Here is an 18,991-nt window from a genome sequence, read left to right as displayed (position 1 = left end):
GAGTTGCAGTGGGCTGCTCCCGGCTGACTACGGGTGAAAGATATAGTGAGCTGGACACGGGCAAACACAAATAATCACACATGGCTACAAGCAATTTAGAGTCTTAAATTGACTTTACTGCAGACATTTGGACGGTGGGAGGAAAACCTGAGATGCAAACTCTACACAGAAAGGCCCCCTATGACAACCAATAACATGGATGAGTATTAGTACTAAATTTTAGATACTGTCTGATACCGAGTCTCAATACGAATACTTATTAAACTCCACATGCAAATGATATGCAAACATTATGCATTGCAGAGAACCACCTCCACACAGCTTTAGGACCCAACATTGATACCTGTGTTGGTACATTTCTACAAATTATTGTAATAAATTTGGCAATTCTCAATGAAGTCCATAACAAAATAATTTGCTAATGTTGTAGCTAAAACTATTATCTTTTTATTTAAACTATGATTGAAAGATGATATGAATGAACATGACAGCAATCCAACTGCATTAAAGTTTTCATTTCCAATAATTGCAGCCATATGTATGATTACATTATTCGCTGCAGTTATTACAATACAATGTATATTACATAAGCGCATTTCATTTATATACAGTAGACAGCACTTTTCACACGACACTACTTCAATTATGTAACAACCTACTGACACAATGTTAGTACATTATGGGCTTTATTTCATTAATATAAGTCAGATATCTATATTATTTGCAGGTATTACAAAACTGGTTGTTACACCTCCTCAGCATGGACTTAAACTGAGGATCTTCTCACTGTGAAATGAGGGAGCTAACCATGACAGCACTATCCAGCTCCCTAATCTTATATTTATCTCCTAAATAAAATGGAGAAAAAAAAAAGGTTTAATGATAATTTAAAGGCTATTTGTGTTTGCTGTTTATTGGTTTTGTGAACTTTGAAGACCAGCATAAGCACATTAAACAGAAAGATTAAGAAAAGTTTAGAGAAAAAGTTTTTGCATGAGGCTCAAACAAACAGCTTCCCAAACCATCAAACTTTCACTTATATTGTTGTTTTCCTTCACCAGCAAAACATCTTTGCAGCAAACAACACAATCACCCTCAGAATCACTTGAAGCCGCACAAGGGAAATATCTGTCTGACCCCCCTCGTAAACTTCTATTGGTATTAAAGCATTTTAAAGTGAGTAAATCTTCATTCTGGCTAATAGAGGTCTACTGAACTATTACCAGGCATAAAGGCAATGAACGTGTGTTAATGAAAAGCTATTAGCGACATTCTCAGTTAAAACAGGCACAGGCCGAATCAATTTGGAGCTGTTTATTCCATATGCCCAAGGCTTTGTGTTTAATCCACTGCCAAAGCTGCCGCACCCTCTGCTTGTTACAGATCTTCAGCTGCCTGTACTTCTGTGGGCTATACAGCCGGCTTACAACAACCACAGGAGTGCTGTGAAAGTTACTCTGTAATCCTCGGAGAGAGAACGAACTCTCATTAGGCATGCAAATGAACCGGGAGGATGAGAGTCATCCTTAATTCCCCACACCCTCGTGCTCACCGAATCAGTGGGAAAAAGAAAGCTTCCGTTCTGCTTGGGAGGTGAAAGACTTGCTGTGTTAAAACAAATTCATAAAACATCCGTTTCAGTCAAGCTATTCTCGACGGCACGGGAGACGAGAGGAGACGGGAACAAAGTGGTCTCGGACGTGCGGCAGACACAGCGCTGGCGCATATGTGAACGCCAGCTGGACACATCTGAACTCTGCCACTGATCTCCGGCTGTGAAGTGAATCTAAAAGTCAAACACGTTCGCTCCCCGCTCTTAAATACTAATATAGCAAAGTTACCCTGCTGAAAGCCGTTTGCCTCTATTTGCCACTTTTATGGAGCACTTTGCGTCCGTTCTGTGCCTCGTCCATTTAAATGCTGCAGTAATCACTGCATGCACAGTCGCAACCATCACTGCACGTTGGATGCAAATGAGTCTGGTAGAACAGTGATTTCAAAGATGACCAAAGATTCATGGTGTGCAACGGATCCTTCATTTTGTTAGATGTTATAAATGGTGAATCTGCATTTAATTTATTTAGGTCACAAAATTACAAATTTTAAGCATTTACATTAAAAGTATCATTACAAATTATATTTGTAAGGATATGGGCATGAACATCCCATATCCAATATACACAAAGTAAACAGAGGGGAAAGAAATGACGCCACGTCAGGCTAAAGTTTACAAAGAGAGTTACATAAAATATAGCTTCAGAGAAATAATGGAGTTCAATGCAGCTTTTGTGGTAAAACGCGGCACCTGTCCAACAAACAACCCAAGACTGATTTTCAAAGATTTTATCCTCAGGAAAAAAAGTCGGGAGCCAGTGAGGTAGAAAACAGTAAGAGGAGGAGGATCGACTCTGGTCGAGACGTCTGGCTGCGCCGCAGCGCGCTGTGCGGAGACCACAAGACCACACCAAGTCTGGACCGAAGCCACTGGAATAGGCAGGAGCCATTAATCAGCCAGGGCCTGGGACAGACGCAGACACAGACAGTGTCCGTCTGCTGTCACATTACCCAGAAGTCCACCCTCACAAGTGCATATAGATTCTCGTATATACATCCACGCACACGCACACACACACACACACACGGGATGCTGTGGTCAACAACAATCCCAACACTACACTCTGGGCCCGAATAAAAATATAAAAAAACATATAGTTTTATGGGCCTAATGCAGACGTCAAGGACATTGTAGTTTTGATTTACGGTGTGCCGTTGGCCGGATTGTGATGTATTGCCGAGGTGCGCTCTTTTACATTGTGATGAATACTGTTTGGTGGAGGACCAGATAAATTCTTAAGACACTTTAAGGGTTGCTATATGCCAGGTGCTCAGCCCTGAAGGTTGCTAAGGAGAAGCCAAACTATTATTTATATGGCTTTTTTTCCCTTTTTTTAAAATCATCTTTTACCAAGCCATGAGGCACATATTCACACATTCCTTTTTAAATTTTTTTTTTTTTTTTTTTAAAGAGGGCAACATTTTTATGGGAATGTAATATGAAAGAAGGAAATTATAAGCCCACCTGGAAGACAGGAATACAACCTCCGAAAAAAGGTAGAAAAATCACAATGGATTTCTCATAACCAGCTGGGGTTTCAATTCCAATTTATGTACCAGCTCATGGCGACCCACACACACACACACATGCGCACACACACACACGGACACAGACTTTTACTGCATCACCTTTCATCTGTTCCCTTCCGCCTCTCTTCATCAGCTTGAAGTGGAGAGGAAGATAAAATGGATGTGTTGGTGTCAGGAAATACTTCAACCGGTCACGGGAGTTGTTGGAAGGACCTTGACGTCTCGGGAGGGGGCGGTTGCTGCGAAATAAATCTAAATAAGTAAATGTTGTCGCTGTTGGGGTTTTTGTTTTTTTCCACAATGACTATATATTTACATATATCATAAAACCAAACTTCGCAGGTAAAGCGAGACTCCAATGAACTGTAAACACTTGCGATACATGTGCTCACCGCTGCACGGTGTGATGCAGGGCTTGTTGTCAGAGAGAGACGATAACTGTGCTTCCACTTAAATGTCACACCATGAGGTAATCCTCTTATGGATGGGATAGTAGATGATCTCCAGACAATAGGAGCCTCACAAGGCCTCCGAAGAGCCCACCATGCTGTATCCCCCGTCACTTTTAACAGTTTGCTTTCTAATGGGGGCCAGCGGAGTAATAACTCAAGCAAAATGTGTACGTCTGCATGCACTCGCAGGTAATAAGCAGTGACAGGAGACACCAGCCAACCCCACCCCCCCACAAGTATAATCTCTCTATTCATAGCCAGACTGCTAAAATCCCCGGTGCAGAGAAAGGGTCTGACAGGGACCTCCGAGCCAAGTCTCACCGTGGGCCCACATCTGGCCTTGGATGGAGGCAGGAACTGCATTTATACATTGTCCCAAGGAAACGATTCCATACACTGCAACCCAGTGCACAGACCTGCGATTAAGAGATTTTTGCACTCACACTTTCACTAACCTTAAACCGAACACTTGTGTTGCCTCACATTTACAGTGCGATCACAAAATACAAATCTTAATGCCTCAGCTCTGACACTAGCTGGTAGCTAGCGTCAAACAGATGCTTGATGCAGATGGAGGTGATTGTGTGTTTGGATGGTGGCTCAGCTACCGACTGACTTTAGGAACTAACGAGTGTCACATGTAGGAAGGAGCCTCTGGGTGATTGCAAAAATTGTTGTTCAAGTTTAATCATTGTCAAGTACTGCTGAGATGTAATGATGCGTCAGTTTAAGCTTCGATGAGTGAATCCAGCATACCTGTGAGTGATTCGCTGTAAATGTTCATTCCAAGATTTAAACATGATGATCCTAATACAACCTTTACTTTGGAACACGATATGTTTTTTCTCACTTAAAATAGGTGTATTTCAAGCATATCAGTTAAAAGTGGCACTTGCACATTGGTGGATTTTTTTTACATAATGCACACAATGCATATAATACATAATGCATTTGGCAACAAGCACTATGCATGTATTTTGTATACTTCACATTGCAGAATTGATCGTCATTCAAAATAATTGAAATCAAGCACACAGTCCATATTGTTTTGAAATAGCAATGCAGCAATGGCGACACCTCATCGAATGATCAAAATGATCAAAGCTGGGTTCATTCATTTCATTAGCCTTTATTTATTCAGGAGAAACACATTGAGATTAATAATTTCTTTTGCAAGTGTGTCCTTGTAGAGGTACAGAAAATAAATTGACAGTGTCAATAATACTAAAATGTTCTTAAAAATAAATAAATAGTAAAAGACAAATACATGAAGTACAATAAAAGTACAGACACAGAGAGCATATGAAAAATAAAAATAAAAGATTCAATAAAACCATCAAAAATGGTTCAGGCCACCATGGACCATTTTCTAGTGAAGCCACTGTAAGTTTAGGCTGCTGGAAGACAGTTTCTTTCCTTTCTCACTCCCCATGTTTCAATATATTACATGTCACTGCACCGAGTCAATTTATGACTCTTGAAGTGAATAGAGAATCCGTACGTGCCTAACAGAACCACGGTTTGAATCCTCCCCACCATCTGTCTGATTGTCCTGTCTTTTTCTGTCATCTACCCCGTCACCCCAACAGAAACAGCAGAAAGTCTCCACCTCAATCTGATTTTAAAGGTTTCTTTCTATTAAAAAGAAGCTTTTTTTTTTTCCACGTCTGCTTGCTAATGTGAAATTGTGAGGTTTTTTTTTCACTGTAAAGTTATTGTAATGATCATGTTGGAATTGGTGCTACAGATAAAGTTGAATTGAATTTGATTGAAATAGTAGTCAGTGTGTGACAGACCTTTAAAATACACTGTGCATAATGTCTAGCCTTTCATTTTATTTTATTTTATTGCAGCCTTCATTACAGCACGACTGTCATGCACCTAAAATCCAAAGGACAGGATGCAACTTTGAATGCAAAAATCAAACAGTTTTACTGAACGACAACCAGGGCTTATCAAAATCCATCGTTATAGATGTTTATGTCTCAAAAAATAATGTTTCGATGCTGATTTGAAGTCTGTACACTGAGCATCACAGACGAGCTCATGAAACGATTGCGGTTACTTCATTTGCCTACTTGGTGTAAATACAATGTGTACTTATACACAGCAACCAGGTCACCCTCCTTTTGTCACAGACTTTGGTTCTGAGGTGAAAGGTTGCCTCTGATCTCCCCTGATCCTCAGCATTAGCGCTGATATTCAACAGCATCACTAAAAAACAGGCCATCTGTCCGTCTGCCCGGTCTATATGCAGCCCTGTGGGATTCAGAGCGTGATAGCTTGAAACCTGCTGGCACCCCCACATCTACCCCAACACTCAGTATGTACACACACATCCACAGTTCCACATGGGCGAGAGATTAAACCAGCCGCAGACCTATATCGCCACATAATCCCTCGTATAAAAGAATTTCAGCATATCAGTGTCAACACTGTGAATGTGAAGGATCTTTGAGATTAAATCAGATAAACTAAATATTACATCCAGACATACAATGGCAATGCAGGTAAGCTTTTGTACCAGCGATCGGATAAATACACAAATATGTTCGCTATTGTGAAAGGATTAGGGCGAGTTCAGCGAGGAGAGAAAAATGAAGGTTTTGATGCAGATCGCGCCAACTGATATACCTGACGTATATCATATTATAACAGGATGAATTGCCACATATTCTCATGCCAGAGGAAGCATGGATATACACAAATATGCTCACATATGCCATTAGTGTCTGACAGCCAGCACCTCCATGGAGGAAAAAAAAAAAAGCCTGGCTCACTGAGTTGAAATCTCACATTAATCCTCACTCACCCTCTCAGCCACGCATATTAGACAGCACGCATCCCCCACGCACACGCACACACACACACAGTGCAGAGACGCCATGGCGGCTGCCCTATCGTCTCACCATGGCGACACTCAGATTTGTTTAGACACCATGAAAAAAAATGTCCACTCCTCTTACACACACACACACAACGCACATGCACACAAACAAGTCTCGTAAAAGGACTATGCTCCACCCTGCTGTATCATCTACAAAGCTTATAAAGTAAAGAAAAATAAAATAAAAATCACTTCCCAACACGGCACATTAGATTAGCGCTCACTGTTTCATTTAGAAAACACAGTTCCTGCATTATCTCCACTGGGATTGGTGCACAGAACCGACGCACGGCCCGACTTTCAGAGGGGAGTGAACGCTGCGTATTGCAAACAGGTTGCAATATAAAGGAAAGAGATGTTTTCATTTGAAAGATCAGAGGATTTTCTTTTTCCTTTCTTTCTCCCCGAGTCCACAGATTTGTGCCAGTGTTTCACAGCGCTAGTACCTTCAGCTCCAGTGTGAGCTGATGTTTTATCAACTGTGTCTAATTAGGTTCCACTTGTAATCTTTCACTTGCTTGCCTCTGAAAATACTACACAGATAAGGCCTTGAGATATATTTACGCTTAAGAGACTCGGAGTAGATATTACAACTGGTGTGGAAGGAATTAACTCTTTCACATCAACTCAAATTCAAGTTCTGAGCACTCAGTTTACTAATACGAAAGGCTTCATTCTGCATCAAGTCATTGTTGGACTGAAGCTGTGAAAAACACATTTGAGGAAATGCTCCTCATTTTTTACCACTTGCAATTCAAGACATCTTAAAAATATAGATCTAAATGATGTTCACGCACAGGAATGGTGGTGAAGAACTAAAGAGTCACATAAATGCTATTTAGCACTGTAAAGTCACTTTGCTTGACTTGCAGTCACACGGCGCTCCCCAGTCAATGCTCATGCATGTCGGTGACAAACAAGACTATCTGTGTCATCTTTGTTGATCCCGCTTCTTATTGAAGCTCTTAGAAAAAGGATCATCTAAGCCTTGTTTTCAGTCAACACCTCCCCGACAGCGATGGTTTTGATTCAGTGACCCAGTGCACGCAGTGTGTTATTCGCCTCAAAAGAAAGTAACCTATTGTTACAATTGTCATCTTTAAAAAAAAAAAAAACTGCAGCATGTATCTAGAAAAACTGAGCAGTCGCATACAGCTGCCTCCTTTTTTTTTTTTTTTTCAATTCTTTACCTAATTTGATGATTAGCAGGGAGCATGAATTATAGGCTGTCACTTCTCGGATAAAGATGACATGTAAATTGAAGCAGGGAGAAGGAATATAAAGCACAACCTGTGTGAGATTAGAAGCATTGGGCTAATGCATATTCTGTTGTCACATGAAGCGTTATTAAGGGGGTGGTATATACAGTAAGGGCTGATTGAGTTACTTTGTGCAGCCACATCCATCACTGGGAAAAAATCATTTACATGAGAAATGGAAAACTATTATTCAAAACACTTTAATTTCCAAAAAACCGACTGAAGTCAATTTCCTGACCGAGTTCTCATTCTCGCAATTATTGGAAAAAATCCCACCGTATGAATCATCGAAGCCAAAAAAAAAGTTTTTCATTCGGCGGTATTGAGCAGATTCAACTTATTTCTTGGTGTTTTGTGTTTGAAAGCGGTTATAAATGTTGAATTTATGAGTGGCTCAATTAAACAGACATTCCGCGAGACGCTGAAATTGTAACCCTATTACCAAATACAGAAGATTGTGGAACATGCAACCTCACCCGTAATGCTATTCCAGGATAGCTTGATCATATTGTAGGTGACTCTCCGGGGCAAACACAACAACACGCGCTCCCCAGACAGTAATCTACATTGGTGACAGTAACCTGGCAGAAACAGCAAAGTGTCTGTGCACAGACGGGTCATTTATCCATTAGCGGGTACGAAAAGGTAACAGACAAACAAATACAGATGGGCCTCTGTCTATTCATTATCAGCACTCCTGCTTTACGAGTCTCAGCGGCTCCCACACTCTGACGTCGGTGTCATGAAACGTTTAAACTGAAGCCACACAGAGACCCATCAGCGTGTTAAATGTGTGGTGGGAACAGATTTAGAAGATTTAGAGTAATGGAATAATCACTGTGAAGGAGCACGGTGACGCGAAGTCATGCAAGACTAGTTGTGACGACCTTGGATGTTGTCAATACATTCAGCTATGTCTATCGCTTAAAGAAACACACACACACGCGCGTGCGCACGGACACAGGGCTTCGACAAGCTGGAATCAAACCTAATCTGAGTCATGATTATAATAAATAGATTTTATTCCAGAGGCAAAGAAAGACAATAAGGCAGAGGGAGAATTTAAAAAAAAAGAAAAGAAAAGAAAAGAAAGACAAGGATCAAATATGCAGAACTTCAGGTTTTTTTGAAAGAGAAATGAGAAGAAAAAAAAAAAGAAAAAGAGCTCTATCTGATGTTATCTCAGCAAGCGATAGTCTAACCTTTGAAGTCATTTTATAGTCATTATGAGCAAAGCAGTGATATGTTCCAGAGACGATTATGATATATCATTTGCCCCCTGGGCTGTGCACATGCCTCATGCGTATAAAGCATGTGCGCGTAGCTGCTCATGTAATTTAGCTGATGTGTATCCGTGTCTTTGTGGTGTGTAATTGTGTTGTTACTGAGGTGTGGAGAGAGCCGCTGGGAGAGTCAGAGACACACTGTGGATTGTCATGTGGGGGGGGGATGTGTGTGTGATAAAGCATGTGGGTGGTCATGGAGGTGAGAAGGTCAGTCTCCTCTGTTGTCTTCACCCACGGGTCCTAAAAGAGGGTCTGTTTGTCTCAATCAACCTCCAGACCGTGGAGGGAGGAATGAAGGACAACTTGAACCAAAACCAGAGCTTAATTTCAGCTCACACTTGATGCCAGAGTGTAAACAAGACTTTTCTTTTTCCCAGTCCAATGCAGTTATAATTCCCCTGCTCATGTCCACACTGTTTGAATACATGCGTTAAAAATTGCATCCACGTCGAACGTATTCACATTTGTGATGCAGATGTCTGCACTCGAGTCGAAGCGATGGAGAAAAGTCCACATGACGGTCCGTCATTTTCAACCACAACATATAAACAACTACTGGCTTGCATTTGGGGGAAGCATATTTTAAGAGGCAATTTCCACAATGCTGTGGGCTGTGCTAAAGGCAACACTATCCATGTTGGATTATTTTTATGGGATTTTTACCACCTCGCTCACCAACAGCTTACAAAAATGAGCCAAAAATTCCTGCCGGGCAATTATGAAGTCTGTTATGTGTTGCGTTTAGTCCACTTACAGCTATTTGGTCTGTCCTGCATTCACAAACAATTTATCCGCACCTGAGTTTGTTTATAATTGCAGAAAGACGTACTTTCCAAGTGGACTGGTTCACTGGTTTGGTGCGCGTGAGGTTACAGACGGTAGAGTTCATTCTGCCACAGATGGACTAATCATTTGTGCCAAGATCTCAAAATTCCACATTAAACTCATAGTCTGACAATTTATAGGACAGAAGCATCAAACTGATGAGCCCCCAGTCCCCAGTATGACCAGTCCTGATATCTCTCTAACCTACAGTATCTTTCATTCAGTATACAATCAGAATTTTAAGGCCAGAAATAAACCATAGGAAATGATAGCTGCATTCTCAGCTCACTTTTCAGGATAAAAATCTGAAAATGTCAACATTCAAAAGCAAAAAGACTGGAGTCAGATGTGCTGAGAGCAACCTGGCGGAGGTAATTAGAGTAACTGTAAGAGGAAAAGTTCAGTTTTTTTCATCTGTTGTATTTATACTCCATTGCTACTGACATGCATACTTCTCATAACCATAACAATCAGTTTATCATATCGAGAAATAAAAAAAAAAAAAGTAATCCAAAAAGCTGAAACTGCGAATGCACCCAAATAGTCATTACTGCACCCCCAAGGACTTCACAAACGAGATTTGCCAACATTAAAATTCTCAGTGATGTCAAAAACACACAGTAATATTATGAATTGTGAACTTCCAGTCATTAAAAAGCTGATATTATGGAGAAAAAAAAGGGAGCAGACACACTGCATCCTTTTTGTCATCTCCATAATAACACAACCTAAGTAAGTCCAAGTGGCACGAATTGAATAAAGGTAATGAGCAGGTCAAACAGTAAACACTTAAAATGATGACGGCATGTGACACGGCAATAGAAAATGGAAACCACGCAGCGGTACGGTACTGTTTGCCATCATGGATTGTTAAATATTTGATTTCATGAACACTCAGGGCGAACTGCAGAGTTAAAGCAAGTTTGATCAAATGGCGGCATGTCCTAAAAAAAAAAAAAAAAGGCTCAGACTGAGACTGGTGACTTTATAGGCCAGCAAATTGTGTGCGCATGCATGTGCACCACAGGGGGGGGATCTGCACTTAAAAAAGTGCTGACAGTAGACTGCTTAGCAAACCCTCCGAGTGTAAAGATACTTTTAGTTTCGTGTGAGATTAAGGGAAGACGAATTACACTTAATCGGACCTTCATAGTTGAGGTGATTATTAGAAAACAGTGCTGCTCTTAAAATGATGTGCAGATGGTCACACCGTTGTTACTGGTGCCCAAAGAGGCTCTAATCCGGCCAAACCAGCAAGGATATTGGAAATTCAAAGAAGAGAGTTTAAAAAATAAATAAATAAATAATAGTTTCTTAAGAATGGCAAACACAACACAACACTGAGACCTGAGCTGAGATATCAGTGATGCTTTCATGAAAGACAGCTCACTAGTTGCTAGAAAATGCGCCTCAAATCCATGTCGCCAGGGTGAGTTTGTAAAAACATGCATAATGCAACAGCTATATGAGAAGTTTTTAGGAGGTTTCACTGTATTTTGCACCAGAAGGTTTCATGAAAATTGGCTTCATGTTGAGATTGTAGCAATTTTTGCCACTAATTATTTGGTTGTTTGTTTTTTAGGAAAATAGACATCCTCATCATGTATGCACAAAAAAACAAAAAAACTTTAAACTTCAGATTTAATGGTTATTATGCCAGTATTTTACCAGTCTGGCCCACTCCAGATGAAGTTGAACTATATGTGGCATCTACACCGTAATATACGCCTACATGGGTAAGTGCACAAAACACATTCTCCCTAATATATACATAGTCAGTCAGAGTTTCTGCGTTATTATTTAAATCTATATTTATAAAAGCAATGTGCCCAGATATGAGCACCTTAGGGTTTTTAACAAAGACTGGAAGATGAAATTGTGTTGGTTTATTCCAGGTTAGGCTAAAAATAAAAGCTAAATCAAGCACCATTTATAGCAAAAGTGAATTCAAACACTCCAAATGTACTTGCGTCACGTACTTCATTAAATATTTCATATGGCTTATTTCACGCCTTCCGCCGGTCTGCCTTTTTTTTTTTTTTTTTTACTCTCTCACGCTTCCACCCTCTCTGCTCTATCCGATTCTCTCACTATCTCAGAGTGGGATTTGTGATCTAAGATCAGTGCGGCCGTAATGCCCTTCTCAGTGACTGACAGATGATACTGCCTGGCCTTTGGGCTCCAGTCGGAATGGCTACAGATCAATACCCGAGCTGGCTGCCTGTCAGCATCCACACAAGAAGACACGCACGTTCTCTCACACCCACACACACACACACACCCGTGTCCAAGACGAGCATCAAAGCCCATCCGAGCCGCTTGGCAATTACCGGGAACAGGACCTGGACGTGTGCAACACAGCAGGAGGGGACATTTCCGGGATAGTTCCCGGCCTCGAGGAGCTGCGTGGCTGTTGGATGACCGAGTTGTGGAATTCTGCTCCCAGATTCCTCGGGCTCCACGGGCAGGTTATATTGGGCAGTTTGGATGGACAAAGTGGCTGACTGACTGAACGAAACCAACAGGTTGTAGAAACAATCGAGTCGGTGTGTGTGTGTGTGTGTGTGTGTGTTTGACAGGCTGGCCGTTTAACCTCTGAGGGACTATTTGTGTGGTCATTTGTGATTGACACCTCATTGTGCTGTGCCGCTAATAGACTGTACTGCGGCTCAATTAGTGGAGCATGCGGCACTTCAGGTTAACCTTTTCATTAAGTTAACTTGTGCATCTCTTTAGGTTTTCTTCTCAGGTTGATCAACTGTGTCCCAGCGAGAGCGTATATTTCCTGAATTTGTCTTCACAACATGAGAAAATTAGAAAGGCAAAAAGAGTAACCGTAGATTTAAAAAACAACAACTTTATATGTTATTGTACTTTTGTGGTGACTACCACATTCCCTTGTATGACAGTAATACAGAATAATGCTTAAGCTGTAACAACCAATAATGTAATGCCTGTTCAACCTTTTAGAATTTTTACCAATTATGTCATAAGTTATCACATGATTAAAGTAGCAATAAAAAAAACAACCTTTAAAACAGGTTTTGGTCTCTAAAAGAAGACACATTTTAATTCAGGGGCCACATCAAGTCCAGTTTCATCTTGAAAGTGGCCAGATCAGTAAAAACAAAAGCCCTCATAACTTTTAAGTTCAAATTTGAAGACAGAGTGATGAAAATGTCTATATTTTCACAAAACCACTTACTACCAAAAATTACTACAATTTCAACATAAGGCCAATTTTAATGATACTTTTTGGTGCAAAATACAGTCAAAATAAAAAATAAATAAAAAAACGTCTATAGCTGTTGCATTATGGGTGGATTTACATCCTGATATGGCTTTGATAGCAACGAGGTAGCTACCTTTTATGATCAATATCTCAGATCGGGTCTCAGTGTGGTGTCGGATCCACTACTCTTAAGAAATTTGTTTAATTAAAAAAAATCTTTTTTTTTTTTACCAATGTTTTGGTAGTTGGGCAAACCAGATTGCCGCCTCTTGAAGTCCTGTTTTGGTCTACGGGCCTAATGTTTGACACCCCCGCTTTAAAATGTATTAACTGCAGTTGGTAATGTAATAATGCATAAATAGAACTGCATTTCCTGAAATCAATGCTTAATGTGCCGTTTACGAGGCATTGTGAATGGAATAGTCATGACGTTCATTCACTAATCTGGTGATTTATGTGTGATGTTTTGTACCATTTTGCAAGCTCTTGGACCGTATAATCAACATGTAATGACACATCTTAAAGTCCTAAGATACGGCACTAACTTTCACATTTAACTTCACCCCATAGAGGGCTAAAGTTAAAAACTGAAATTGCACATCGCAGGTCAACATAACAACCATGCATGTGATGTTGACAAAAAAGTTGAACAAATGGTGAAAAGTAACAATCATTAGACTGGAACGGAACTAATTGGGGGAATTCGGTTCCAAAATTGAATGAAAGGTTAAGATGAGCTTATCTTTGTAATGGGACTCTCATGAGCTCTAACATCAGGCTCCACGCAAGCACAAACAGCCACATTAGAAGCCCTCATGACCGGAGGAATTAGAAACCTTCCCGTCATTCGCATCAGTTTGTTTTTTTTCCTACAGAGCCACAGTGTAATGCCAGTTTGTGCATCTATAGACGCCTATAAAAGTACAGGTTTTACATATTCTTTTCATCATTTATATTCATTCAGAAGAGCAGATAATTACCTTCCACAGCCGTGAAAAGCCTGTTTTACAACTCCATCCACAAAGCACACATGCAAACAGCTGTGCATACATAAATAATGTCACATTATTTATTTTCACAATGTAGATTCTTGTAAGAGGTGGTGGGGGGAGTGGGGGGGGGATGTAATTTCATGTCAAATGGAGGCTGTCAGTGACCCAAACTGAAAACTCATCCGTTCCGAATATACAGCTAACAGTCGGCACACTTTCCAAGCGGAACCTGTGTGCATTGACCTATGCAAATAAATCGTGTCCAAGAGGGAGTCTGCATTGCCATCTTTCTATTGCGTGTTGCGTCACTGCTCCTTGCCACATAAATAAAAATGAGAGCTATATAAATAATGCAACCGCAGATTTGACGCCCGGGATAATACCGACACCCCCGCTCTCACCTCGCCGGCTACTTCCCTCTTCCTGGAGCAGGCGGTAATTCATTGTCTCCCGCTGCCATGGCGGAGTCAATCAATAGCCAATTAAAGACAGGCACATGAGGTCTCCGGTGGCCATCGGTGCATGTGGCGCTGTTTGGCCGGGGAAATAAATATGTAAATGGTTCACTGGCATGGTAGCACGAGTCAGTTTCTTTCAGCAAGCACAACAGGAGGGATATCAACAACTAACACACACACTCACTCACAGACACACACACACAGACACACACACTGCCCAAAGGTCCCTGTGCTGAGCTGCAAACACACTGGAAGCCCAAAGGAGTTGTTACCCATGGCTGAAGGGCTGTGAGAAGTACTCGAGTATGTACTCGCCTGTCGATGGACTTCAACGATTCGCCGGCTGACAGGCAGGTACAGTATGTGCTATGATGATCAATATATGGCAACTTGTGGTCTGCCCGACCCGGTTTCAAATGCTGTGTCTCTGATGTGAAGTGTGATTGCACATTCAATCACACTTCGGACCCACTCGCGTTTTGGTTGTGAAGAGCCACATGCTTTGTGAGGAAACGAGGACACACAGCAGGCCATTGCTATACTCTACATACATACAAACATAAGATTGGAATAGTTAAAAAAAAAAATTATAATAAATTCTTGAAGTCACTACAAATCGTCTGCATATAACATTACAAAACCGGAAGCCAAATACAACCCGATTTCATCTCGAGTGGGTCGATAAAATGGGACCAGTAAAATAACCTTTAAATTTAAAGTTTAACAAAATATTAATTATAATGTAGTTTTGATATTCAGCTCACAGTTGCCTGAACGTGAACGCAGACTCTACCCTTCACCAAATATCAGCGTTAGGTCCAATCGGCATGTCATCCAGTAGTCTGAAAACATGTGCTTGAGTTCAATCGGTGATACTAAATTGCCTCAAGGCATCAATGTAAGCGTGTGTATTATCCGTTTCTCCGTCTGTCTTGTGATGGACCTGTGCCCGGTACAAGGTGCACTCTGCCTTCGCCTATAGTCTGCTGGGATTTCAAACAGCTTCCTGCAAATGGGCGCTGGATGAAATGCTGCAGAAGAGAGATGGATTTCACTCCATATATTCGGAGCATTGAACAGGATCTAACAAAATAACATTATGGGTTCATGTTGGGTGCGAAACATGCTGCAAAGTGTTCATACACAAATCAGTTGCCAAGATTTGTCAAGAGAGCCATGGGGGGGAAAAAATGTAATGTTACAGTTTGAGAAAAAAACAATCCATGGGCTTGTCTTTCAATGTAGGTTGCTTGGTATCCATGCTTTGCGTTTAAATCATCTGTTGAAATGTGATTTAGGTAGGATTTTTTAAAATGTCCGTTTTTCTTTTTGTTGGCACTCTGCATCTCTTCTGGTGTCTCATCATTGTCTCTTTTGGAAAGATCTCCAGTGGCATTTGTTTTTGGGACGTTTCTTAGAAGACGTTATACAAACATATACTTTCTTGGCAGTCCACGGCCCGGTTGGTTGTGGACCTCTGGAACAGCACACATAAACTCCATTCAGGGAAATGAGCCATCTGTCTCCCACACATGTGCTCCGGGACATACAAACACATGTGATCAAACACCGCTGAATGTAAAGCCGAGAGCGCGATGCTTAGATCTTTGGGGCGAGAGAGATGCACTTGTTTGAAAGGGAACGTGACGTGGAACACACAAAATCCTTGACCCTTTCAATCCTAAAACACCCATGAATAATCCGGCGCAATGCAACTTTACACCTCGATATCGGGCCTCCTGAACGCTCATCCCCCGGCATGAATAGCATCGCAGCCTCCCATCGCCGCGTCTCTCTCGCGCCACATTCCTCCTTCCCAGGCTCCGCCACCACAGGCGCCGTCAAAAAAGAGCCCGGCAGTTCAATCCTACTTTGATCTTAAGGCACAGGTTATCTGTCGGCCCGGCTAATTTTAGGTAGCCCCACTTTAAACCGTGCTTCTCTTTGAAGCAAGGGTGCCGTGCAGCAGCGACTTCTGGGTGGTTATCAGTGTGGCCTCTTCACTCTTGAGAGGGATTCATCCACGCATCGCTCTACTTGTAGCGTAATCTGAACAAGATTACCCACCTAGCTACATCTGTATCCTAATCAACTCTGAGCAGGGCAATCCCCGGAGCGATGATGTGGGATGAAATTAAGGAAATGGTGGAACTGATGTAAACTGAAGTGCTTTCCCGTACAAAGGGGGCTTGTTGAATAAACACAGCAACACACGGGACACGTTCAATGAGGAGCGCTGTGGAATCCTCCTGGGTAATTTGAGATGCTCAGTTTCATTTTGCTGCAGCGTTAACAGATTGTCAAAGCAGATGGAAAAGAGGCGTGGCAGGCAAGAGCGGAAAAAAATCTTACTTTTCCAAGGAGCAAGAGGAAGGAGGAGCAGAGACGGTCCTTGATCAGCACACTGGGCAGGTAAAACGTCTGCAAAAACACACACACACATACAAAGTGGTTAGTTTGTAGTCCGTTATCATTTCATTTTTTTCTTTACTTCGTCTGGTAAATAAGTAAAGCTGTGGGAGTTTTACCAAAAACTTGTTCCTCTAACCTTCACTTTACCCAAATCTTATGAATACATTTGCCCTAAAACCCTAAATTATACAACAGAGACATCAGAATTAAGGCTTCACTTCAGCAGGCATATCCGAATAATTCAGTTTTTTTGTTTTTAAAAGAATAGTGGACTTTGGAAATTTCCCTAATTTTCGGTATTAATTTTGTGTTGAAAACAAAGGGCAATATCTAAGGTTCTTTTACTATTTCACCAGTCCAGCCGACTGGAGATGAAACTATGTGACCTCTGAACTAATATGAGTCTGACACCACAGCAGTAAAGTTATTTGATATTTTGAGGAATATAGTCTTATTTTCTGAAAAAGAGATGATAAAAAAAAACCAAACACTTTCAAGTCCCCTTGGTGGTTTTGTTCCATCCACCAATGCCCTCAAGCTCTGGTTACTCTGGCTTTGCCTCGTAGCGTGTTATCTTCGCAACCATCAGACGTGTTTGAAATGCTGCATTTTTTTGACGTTTTCTGTGGAAAAGGCATCTCATGCTTGACGAATCAACTCACAGAACAGACGTAATGAGGGGTTCTGGATTCTCTTGCTGAAACTGCGAGTGCAACTCAGACCGGATCCAATCTGTGCCATTACTTGTTAACAACAACGTCTGAAGCCTCTGTAACTGGCCTGTTCGCCCTCACAATGTGATCACCAAGTATATGATTACAATCAACACCAGCAGCTCGTTCCTGAAGCCGCTGTGCCGTTTTTATGCAAAACTCTGTATAACACATCCATTTCCAGAAAAATAAAAAAAACTCTAATACTGTCAAAAAAAAACTAAAAAACATCAAGAACTATTATATTTTAGAATTATGACACATTGAACTAGATGTATGTATTCTATGTATATTTCTATGCATAGCAAGTATTTATGTCAAAATTGGGGTCGGTACACAGGGTATACATTTACTTATTGTGTGTGTGTGTGTGTGTGTGTGTGTGCGTGTCTGTGTGTGTGTACATATTCACATGTACACACACACACTAATTCATATACTGCATCCATACAAATGTACACGCGTGTATGTCTGTGTGTGTGTGCACGTCTGTATATTGGTACATTTGTATTAGTCCCCATAATTTTTTACATGGTTTGACATGTCTGGAATAAATCAACAAAAAAAAAAATTCCATCTCAGAATTATTTGTCATTGACTCTGAAATTACAAGAGCACCCCCAGCACAACCTCGGGTGGAGTGTGTTTACAGCCGGTTACTTCTCTGTGGTTTTACAGAATAGCAGGCCAGCTGGTGGGAGCCTCACTCATGACAACGGAGCCTTTCCCCGGTGACCTTGCAGGGCGCAGCAGAACATTAATGTCACGGCACAAACATGAGACAGCATGTCAAGGTGACTGGGCGGGTGCCTCGTCCCGTTTCACGCCGGCCGAGCGGCCGACCATATGCAATTCTCTTTATCTTCCGACGCAGTCTTTGTCAAGCACACTGCAGAGATCAAACGCACACGGGGCCACTTGAAAACACACATGGGCACACGGCGCTGCACAGCCAAAGCCCAGGAACACAGAACATCAAAGCGCTCGCTCTCCAGCGTGAGTGATGGTTCTCCACGAGCACCTTCAGATGAGAGGAGCAGGAGGTGTCTGCAGGCTGATTTAGCACCTCAATCTCATACAAGAGGGGTCACTTTTCTCCCAGCGGGATGACTTACGAGGGCAGGGCAGCTATTTTCATTTCCATTTTATGCTGAGAAATGGCGGCCACAGTTTACCGGTATATTTTGTTAAAAAAAAACCACAAAAAAAAACTGTTGCATGAGCTTGCTGGAGGACTATGGGCACTTCTGGAGGGAAATGAAAGACTTCCATATGGCAATGTCATGTTCTCTACAAGGTTAGTGATGGCGGGGGTGATGCTTTCAATTTCC

This window comes from Blennius ocellaris (assembly GCF_963422515.1).
Source record: "Blennius ocellaris genome assembly, chromosome: 11".
In the NCBI taxonomy this organism is placed as follows: Eukaryota; Metazoa; Chordata; class Actinopteri; order Blenniiformes; family Blenniidae; genus Blennius; species Blennius ocellaris.
Note: the sequence above shows the minus strand (reverse complement) of the source record.